Here is a 10,305-nt window from a genome sequence, read left to right on the forward strand (position 1 = left end):
GTTTGGCTCAACATTTATATTTGTGAGCAACTGTTTTCTATAATCAACTTTAATAAAGGCAGACATCGAACATCTGTAACTGATGTTTCATCACGATCAGTAGGCTACTGTTCCTTTCAGCTGCCAACAGCATAAAACCTCGTTTTCATGTACTGATAAACAAAAATATAACAAAATGATATTGCACATTTAAGTAGCTATAGAATTTCTATTATTTCTGTAAAATAAATATTTCTTTATTAATTAATAATAGTCCAAGATAGTTTTGCAAACACTGAACGGGAATTCATTTCATAAACACTCGTAATAGTACTTCCTTTTGTGTATATTTTGTACGAGATCACCACTTCTTCCAGTCCACCCTTATACAGAGCGCAGCTAATATCTGCATTCCGCTCATGAGCTACCTTGTGCAGGCCTAGTCTAGAGTCCCTCGCTGGTAGCTTGACAGATCGGCCTCAACATGAGCACTGTGCAGTGGCGGCTCGTGGATATTGAATTAAGGGGGGCTGCATACAAAAATAAACCAAGCAACTTACTTTATTTTAAGATTAGTTCCATGCGCCTTATCTCGTAAGTTGTGTTTAAATGAGACAGGCTCATGTTAGTAGATTTACTGGCATTTAAAAGAATCCTGCGGACAAAATTCCGGCACACCGGAGACGCTGATATAACCCCTCCAGTTGCGAATGTCGTTAAATAAACCATAATTTAATTTTTTGTATACAGATTTGTCGATGTTGTAGTTGGTTGTATAATATATATACATGATACATCAATACATGAAAAAAATAACTGAGCCAGAAATTGAATTCAGGATATTCAAGAGTACGCACCAGGGCGCTTGCCTCATTTATTGTGATGTTAGATGATCAGATTCCATTATGGTTTGAAAACATTGTAGCAATGGCTCCTTCTTCTCATGAACAACATTTACTGTTCTTATTTTAAATCCATCTTGTTGCCCCAGCTGATGGAATTGTCTTTGAAACACATTAATCTAATACAGACTGTGTGTAGATCGAGAAAAGAAAGCAGGGATACTGGATAAATTATCAAAAAATATGCGAGCCTTTGTATTTTGTTTAGCGGCTCTTTCCATTATGATATTCAACTGATGGGCACTTAATTTCACATTTCTCCTGAATTGTTAAGGTACTGAACTGAATAGACTGTAAATATTGTACAGAATTAAACATTGTCACACTTGTTATACTCACAACATTAAAGAAAATGTATTTAAAACTGCGCGCTACTGACAAACTGCTGTAAATTCTGCAGCGCCTGGAAACTCTGGATTCATGGCAAGGGGCAGCAGGGAGGAGGGGTAAAACTAACGCGCAAAGCATCAGAGACGAGACTGGCAGCTCCAGGGGAGGAAGTGGCTTCACCCTATAGTCCTTGTCTCTGGTTTCGCTCTGGCATCACCAGAGGAGGAAGTGACTTCACTAACGATTGCGTGCATGTCATTGAGAGCGAAATTAAAAAAAAAAAATTCGAGCCGCTAAATAGACACTGTATAATAAATGTATTTCACAATATAAAACGAGACAAGAGCCACAAATGTCTGGGGGTGCTGCAGCTCCGCAGCCCCTCTTCGAAAGCCGCCCCTGGCACTGTGATATGTCAGAAATTTTCCTCGCGTCGGGTCGCGAATATCGACGCTCTTATTGTTCATCCAATCCAATACAGTACAAGTGTAGCTGTAAATGTTGGTGCACAGCGTCCAGAACAGAACAGAATGATTTTCCAGAGAAAGGCAGACTAATTAATATATGAGTAGTCATCACTAGAAACCCAGAACTTCAAAGAACTAAAATATTTCAAATTAAACACAGTCTCTCAGAAAAGCGCCAGACATTTATCTTAGAAAAGAATTCTTGTTCTGTGATTTTAAACTCATATAATTACCTCGGAATAACATTTAGCAGCGATCTCGGCTGGGGGGAACACGTTACAGACACAGCGGGAAAAGCATGGAGAGCGTTACACTTTGTGATGAGGGTACTAAGAAAAGGTTCTGATAAATCCAAAGAGATTGCATATAAATCACTAGTACGTCCAGTAACGGAATATGGTGCTGCATGTTGGGATCCTTACAGATTAGAACATATTAAGACACTGGAAAAGATTAAAAAAAACGGGCTCTTAAGTGTTGTCGGAAAAATTCACCATTAAAATGGGACATACTCACGGACAGGAGAACGCGAATTCCATTATGCGCACTGTTCAAAACATACAGGGGTGAGCCTGCCTGGAGAGAAATAAAAAATAGGTTGCAGCCGCCAAATTGCTCTTCAAGGAACGACCACTCATATAAACTGAGGGAAAGAAGGCAGAGGACGGACACTGGAAAGTTTTCTTTTCTCAATCGTACTATCAGGGACTGGAATGCTTTACCTGCAGACTTACTAAAGGCTTTACCAACAACCAAAAATGTATTTAAAAATAGGCTTAAGGACCTTACTAATAGACGGTAATTATACACAGTATTTAAAGGGTGTAAATGATATGTTGTTATTGAAGTATTGTATCAGTGAAGAATTATGTTGTGTCCGTGAAGTGTGTTGTATCAGTGAAGAAGTATGTCGTGTCAGTGAAGTGTGCTGTATAAGTGAAACGTGTTCCTGTCAGTGAAGCTTTATAGTTTATAGTGGCAGTGCAAAGTATTTGAACAGTGAAATGTTTTTGAAGTGTTAGTGAAATCAGGGTAGAATCAGTGAAATGTGTCGTAGTTCCATTGCAGTGAGTGAGTTGACAGCGAAATGAGTGTAATTTGAAAGGTACTTGTGCAGATATGAACATATCATACTCGTGGGTTTTAGTTCGATCTTAGTTTTAAGATACAAATTAGATTTATTTCAAATGTTATTTTAAGTGATCGTTTCATTTAATTTAGTATATTCCCTGTTGTTGTTGTTGTTGTTGTTATTATTATTATTATTATTATTATTATTATTATTATTATTATTAATTATTGTTAGTATTAGTTATTAGTATTATTATTAATTGTATTTTTAATTAATAAGTTTATTATTGTCATTACCGAGTGTAATTAGTTACCACTGCCACCGGGTATACACCCACTGCAGTGTGAATAAATACATACATACATACATACATACATACATACATACATACATACATACATACATACATACATTATTTTAAGTTTGCCGCTATGGTTTAATGGATAGCGCGTGCGCTTCTCAACCAAACCATCTATAGTTCGATCCCCAGCGCGGGCAGAGATTTATCTCCATTCCACACAGCTGGTGTTGTCCCTTATCTTACACTTGTCCTGTGACGACTTCGTGGTGGCCCTACATCGTGCTGACCACACAGTCAGGGAGGCCCGCATTGGAAGAGAGTCCAATGTTGGTCAAAAGACGCCGTACTCTACACAATAAATCGGTGTTATCAAGTTCCGCAAATATATATTCAAATTCCGCGAATATATATAAATTTAAACTCTGCAAATATGCTTCGCAGTTACAACTATCCCCACTGTTTTCCCCTCCCCTACTGTGGCAGCTCGGGCACTATTTTCTGTGTGCGCGCGCAGCACTGATTACTCCGCGAGAAGTTATGGCACAGTCAGTCCTCCACAGCTGGCGACTGCTCATTTTGCATAGTGCATAGTAAAACGGTGTAATGCAAAAATAGTGACAACTGTTGAAGGTGACATTCTTTTAAATACAATAGAAGGAAACCACAACCGTGTAAAACATGTAACTGTAGACCGTCACATGATTACAAATGCCGCGAAACGCAAAGCCAGTGAAGAAGACTTGTAGTAGCAGTAGGTTTATTTTGCCTGGCAGAGTTAAGGCCATGAGGCCTTCTCTTCCACTCAACCAGGTTTCAATAATATACATGAAATACAAAATTTGATTACAAATCAACACAAAAGAAAATACCTTAGAAATTACATAAAATATAGGCCTAGTAGAAAATTACAATAGAAAAGATCAGTTACTTAATATAAAATTACAAATAGTCAAGATAGGTTATGTAATATATAAAATAAAGTAGAAAATTACACATAATCAAAATCAGTTACATAACATAAAGGGGAAAACACACGCACACACACAAACACACAATTTATAAGACCTAAAATGCCCGAGATAAATACGACGATTAATTCACTTGAGATATATTATACAGTTACGGTCTTACTAATAAAAACTCTATATACAGACGTTTAACTGTCTTATACTTATGCAATGAGTAGCTCGTTTATAAGCCGTGTGTAAATTCCTTACTAATAATCACTACATACGTCGTGTATAACAGTATAACTGTTACACAGCTACGTCATAGTTTCGTCATTACTTCGTTACGAAAGGTAATAGAATATCTGAGGTTCTCTACTGCATCCGGTAGAGCGCTCTAGTGTGGCGTGTTAAATATCGATAGTACAACTGGCTCTAATCGATTATCACAATACATTTTGGTCAAGGAGTACAAGCTACAGCAATATTATTCTAATAATTCTATAATCTTTGGTTTGTTCTTCTCTGGTTGCAAGGTAACCATCATCATAAAATGACAGTCGATATGAACAGCTGTTAGAAGGGCGGCCATTTTTTCCCCTATATACAACGCTTAAACAAGAGGTTTCGTGTATATAACTACTGCAAAACAATTCCCATTGTATAGTTACAGGCTGTTTATACGTCCATAGCTTATTAACGGTTTATTAGTAACGTTTTCTGTCTCGACTCTGCATAAGTCTCGTATAAAAACTATACACGGTTTATTAGTAAGACTGTTAATATACTAATAGGAGAATACATGTGGGTTACAAGACATAAAATGTTGATTAGCAAAGTCGTACTAAATGGCATACAAACACAAATGATTAAGAAATATATCAAGATAATAAAAAAAAAGAAAAGAGAAAAAAAAGAAGAAGAGAGAGGAGAAACGACAGATCTTCAAAATTAATCACGAGAGAAATCTGTTTAGCCCCGCAAATTCAGCATATTTCCCTCATTGAATCTTTCGATGCACATTTTGAGAAGCACTTTATTTTTCCACGTCTGTATTTGTATTTATTCAAGCTCTTCAAGCTGTACAGGTAGATGTTGGTATTCAAATGAAAAGCGATAGCACTTTACAAACAAAATTTTAACCTTAAATATAGAAAGAGAAAACAATATCTACAATAAGTACAACAGCTCTAACATAGTAAGCACATAACAAGGCTACAGTAGGCCTACTTACAGCGTGCTTCATACCATTATACTATAAAAAGTAAGGAAGGAAATTTTCATATGTCTACGATGGATAATATATCACAAAATAAATGTGTGTATTCATATGGAGTAGGCCATAAAACAAACAAAACAATAACATAAATCAACAATGACTCCTTTTGATTCCTGAATTCAAAACTGTTCATTATGACAATGCTTTCCTAAAGAGAAAGGATAGAAATCCTAATGATTGTTGGTTATGGTGACAGAAAGAGAAATCAAAAGAGGTATGCAATTGATTTAATGAGGTATAACCAAATACGAACATAACAGTCAACAGTTTCAAAAATACAAACAAATTTAATGAAACAAGAAGTGTCAAGAATAAACCAAAATTTGGAAGGCCAAAAAAAATTACAGGTGATGAAAATGCCGTTGATATGATGTTATGCATTGAAGAAGACCCTCATAAATCAACTAGACAGGTGGCACTTAAATATGATGTCAGTCATGTATCAGTATGCAAATTGTTGAAATCACAGAAATGGCATCCATATAAAATTGTGCAAGAGTTAAATTAAGATGATTTTGATGGAAGGAATGAATTCTGTGAAACAATGATTGGGATCGTAGACCAGAACCCACATATTTTTAGATGAAACAACTTTCTCTCTACATGGCACCGTCAATTGCCATAACTGTCGGTATTGGTCTCCTCACAACTCCCATTGGATGGCAGAAGCACATACACAGTATCCATAAAAAGCCAATGTCTGAGCAGGTTTAGTAGGAAGCAGCAAAATTGGTCCATTTTTCATAGACGGAAATTTGAACTCTGATAAGTATCAACAGCTTCTGCATGATGATGTTATCCCAGCTTTCAGACAGTTGTTTCCTGGTGTGTCAAGGGAACATCTGATTTTAACAAGATGGTGCACCTCCACATTATGGTACAAGAGTAATGGATTTCCTCAACCAAATGTTCCCTGGTAGATGGATTGGTAGAAGAGGACACATTGACTGGCCAGCAAGGTCACCTGACCTCAACCCATTGGATTTCTTCCTGTGGAGTTACTTAAGGTCCAGGGTGTATCGTGATAGACTGAATAGTATTGAAGACCTGAAATTAAGGATTAGTAATGAGATGGAACTGATCACTCCTGAAACTGGAGAAAGTCAATGGATTGCTTTCGTGATAGACTGGAGCATTGTTTGGCCGTGAATGGTTCTCATTTTGAACATTTGTTATACAGTAATTTTAAACATTCTCTGAAATAGTTATGTTATTGTTTTGTTTGTATCATGGTCTACTCCATATGAATACACACATTTATTTTGTGTTATATTTCAAAGCATTTGAAAGAACCATAACATTTACAAGAGAGTATTCACCATTTATGCTGAGTCGAACTTCTATTTGTATGTAAAATTGAATGGCGATTTCAATTATGTAAAATTTAATATAGAATGCCATTTAAAAAAGTGTTATTTTTTGTCACATCATGTACATAAATAAATAATTTTGTGAGACTACAGCCGTAAGTTTTAGTTAGATATCTCCAACAACTTTTGTTCTTGGTAATTTTTCATAAAATGAATATATAAAGAGTTATTAGCAATATTCCATACTTAATTAACACACTGTATATAAAACATTTCACAGAGTGTTTTAGGAAAGTCACTGATTTAATTCCCAATACGCTCAGTCAATTCAAGAGAGCAGTGTATTATGATAATAAACGATTGAATAATTTTTAGGTTTATCCTTTAAATGCGCAAAAATTTTATCGGAACAAAAGTAATATTTTAAAATCCCTTACAGAAGGAAAAGTTACTCGTACATTTGTTCGGATCAAATTTCTGAACGTTTAAAAGACAAAACAAAAATTCTTTCAATCATTTATTATTATAATAAACTGCTTTCTTAAACTGCCTGAGCATATTGGGAATTAAGTCAATAGCCTTCCCAAAACATGCAATGAAATGTTTCATATAAAACCTTTTTTATCTCGAAAAGCAGGCAAAAAGGAGCAAAATTGTATTCAACTTTTTTTGTTTGAGATATCTCAAAGAATTACTCTCTGTAATTTATGACAATACTTACACTATACCCTGTATAATTATATATTGTTTTAACGGCGCTTAAGAAGTGTTTATGCATCATGGCTGTTTAGAGATTAGCAGTGGGCATGATTGTTATTCTGGTGATGATGATTGAGTGCATCGCTTGCTACTAACATCATCTTAAATTCTGGATCAGCGATCCATGTTCCGAGTCAAAGCATCATCAATCTCCTCGGAGAAAGGGAAGGAAAGTTGGTTGAATTTTGGCTATGTGAGAGATTGGAGATGGGCATGGCTGCTACTTTTACTCTGACGAATGAGTACGTCAGTTGCGGATAGTATCCTCAGTGCTGTATGTCTTGAACCATGTACCGAGTCTAGTCCCGTCAATATTCGCGGCCAGATTGGAACAGGTGTAAAGAATGCAAATCAAGCTTTCAGGTATAACTCCCTGTAAAGTTGATTTGAATAATTTCGAGGGAAAAATTGTTCCGGGGCCGGGTATCCCTCGAAATTATTCAAATCAACTTTACAGGGAGATATACCTGAAAGCTTGATTTGCAGTTAACAGAAAACCACAATTTAAGTCACACAGAGTTAGTGTGCACTCAACGTTGGTTGCTTGACGGTTGTCAGCCCACTTTGAGGTCTGTGGATATAGAGGGAAAAATTGGATCGGTGTCTGGTAGAGTTCCCGGGTAGCTCAGTTGGTAGAGCGTTGGTACGTTAAACCAAAGGTCCCGGGTTCGATACCCGGCCCCGGAACAATTTTTCCCTCGAAATTATTCAAATCAACTTTACAGGGAGTTATACCTGAAAGCTTGATTTGCATAATACACGTCACTGTTAGTTAACAGAAAACCACAATTTAAGTCACACAGAGTTAGTGTGCACTCAACGTTGGTTGCTTGACGGTTGTCAGCCCACTTTGAGGTCTGTGGATATAGAGGGAAAAATCGGATCGGTATCTGGTAGAGTTCCCGGGTAGCTCAGTTGGTAGAGCGTTGGTACGTTAAACCAAAGGTCCCGGGTTCGATACCCGGCCCCGGAACAATTTTTCCCTCGAAATTATTCAAATCAACTTTACAGGGAGTTATACCTGAAAGCTTGATTTGCATAATACACGTCACTGTTAGTTAACAGAAAACCACAATTTAAGTCACACAGAGTTAGTGTGCACTCAACGTTGGTTGCTTGACGGTTGTCAGCCCACTTTGAGGTCTGTGGATATAGAGGGAAAAATCGGATCGGTATCTGGTAGAGTTCCCGGGTAGCTCAGTTGGTAGAGCGTTGGTACGTTAAACCAAAGGTCCCGGGTTCGATACCCGGCCCCGGAACAATTTTTCCCTCGAAATTATTCAAATCAACTTTACAGGGAGTTATACCTGAAAGCTTGATTTGCATAATACACGTCACTGTTAGTTAACAGAAAACCACAATTTAAGTCACACAGAGTTAGTGTGCACTCAACGTTGGTTGCTTGACGGTTGTCAGCCCACTTTGAGGTCTGTGGATATAGAGGGAAAAATCGGATCGGTATCTGGTAGAGTTCCCGGGTAGCTCAGTTGGTAGAGCGTTGGTACGTTAAACCAAAGGTCCCGGGTTCGATACCCGGCCCCGGAACAATTTTTCCCTCGAAATTATTCAGATGTAAAGAAGTCTGGCACGCATTGTATTCTTCACCTGACATAATTAGGAACATTAAATCCAGACGTTTGAGATGGGCAGGACATATAGCATATATGGGCGAATCCAGAAATGCATATAGAGTATTAGTTGGGAGACCGGAGGGAAAAAGACCTTTGGGGATTCCGAGACGTAGATGGGAAGATAATATTAAAATGGATTTGAGGGAGGAGGGATGTGATGATAGAGACTGGATTAATATTGCTCAGGGTAGAGACTAATGGAGAGCTATGTGGCCAGAATATGGTACGATATGGAAATATAAAAATTGAAAATATATCGTGCAAATCTAGTCTTTCAGGTAAGGCTCCCTGTAAAGCAGACTTGAATAATTTCAAGGGAAAAATTGTTCCGGGGCCGGGTATCGATCCCAGGACCTCTGGCTGAACGTACCAGCGCTCTTTCCAACTGAGCTACCCGGGAACTCCACCCGACACCGTCTCAACTTTCCCTTTATATCCACACAACTCGCGTGGGCTGACGAAACGCCAGACACCCACATCGAGTGCACACAATCTCTGTGTGACTTGTAATTGTGGTTTTCTGTTAACGTACACAGTGACGTATATATTATGCAAATCTAGTCGTTCAGGTAAGGCTCCCTGTAAAGCAGATTTGAATAATTTCAAGGGAAAAATTGTTCCGGGGCCGGGTGAAAATATATCCTTCGAAAAGATGGACAAATTCAAATATTTCGAAGCAACTGTAACAAATATAAAATAACACTCGAAAGTAAATTAAACGCGGAATAAATATGGAAAATGCTTGTTATTATTCGAATGAGAAGCTCTTGTCATCCAGTCTGCTCTAAAAAAGGCTGAAAAATTAGAATTTATAAAACAGTTATATTACCGGTTGTGAAACTTGGACTCTCACTTTGAAAACATTTGCGGCTAAGAGAGATGAAGTTACAGGAGAATGAAGAAAGTTACACAACGCAGAACTGCACGCGTTATATTCTTCACCTGACAGGAACATTAAATCTACACGTTTGAGATGGGCAGGGCATGTAGCACGTATGGGCGAATCCAGAAATGCATATAGAATATTAGTTGGGAAGGCGGAGGGAAAACACCTTTGGGCAGGCCGAGACGTAGATTGGAGGATAACATTAAATGGATTTGAGGAAGGTGGGATATGATGGTAGAGACTGGATTAATATTGCTCAGGGTAGGGACCAATGGAGAGCTTATGTGAGGGCGGCATTGAATCTCCAGTTTCTCTAAAAAGCCATAAGTAAGTAGGTATTGTTGACCTGGTTCCATCTTTGTCCAACATTTGTTTTGTAGTTGACGTCTGCAATAATCTACATCCACTATTCATTTCTTCATTTCTCATGACGTTGCCCTTT

General features: G+C 37.7%; 4 non-coding genes across 4 annotated transcripts; all 4 read left to right on the top strand.

Annotated features, from left to right (window-relative positions):
* Positions 1-7,960: 7,960 nt before the first annotated feature.
* On the top strand, positions 7,961-8,033 carry TRNAN-GUU (transfer RNA asparagine (anticodon GUU)). The gene has a single exon. It is a non-coding gene; the product is annotated as a tRNA-Asn (tRNA).
* Positions 8,034-8,246: 213 nt separating this feature from the next.
* Positions 8,247-8,319, top strand: TRNAN-GUU (transfer RNA asparagine (anticodon GUU)). The gene has a single exon. It is a non-coding gene; the product is annotated as a tRNA-Asn (tRNA).
* A 213-nt stretch (positions 8,320-8,532) lies between these two features.
* Positions 8,533-8,605, top strand: TRNAN-GUU (transfer RNA asparagine (anticodon GUU)). Its single transcript has one exon. It is a non-coding gene; the product is annotated as a tRNA-Asn (tRNA).
* A 213-nt stretch (positions 8,606-8,818) lies between these two features.
* TRNAN-GUU (transfer RNA asparagine (anticodon GUU)) lies at positions 8,819-8,891 on the top strand. The gene has a single exon. It is a non-coding gene; the product is annotated as a tRNA-Asn (tRNA).
* Positions 8,892-10,305: the final 1,414 nt, after the last annotated feature.

This window comes from Periplaneta americana, chromosome 8, assembly GCF_040183065.1.
Source record: "Periplaneta americana isolate PAMFEO1 chromosome 8, P.americana_PAMFEO1_priV1, whole genome shotgun sequence".
Lineage (NCBI taxonomy): Eukaryota > Metazoa > Arthropoda > Insecta > Blattodea > Blattidae > Periplaneta > Periplaneta americana.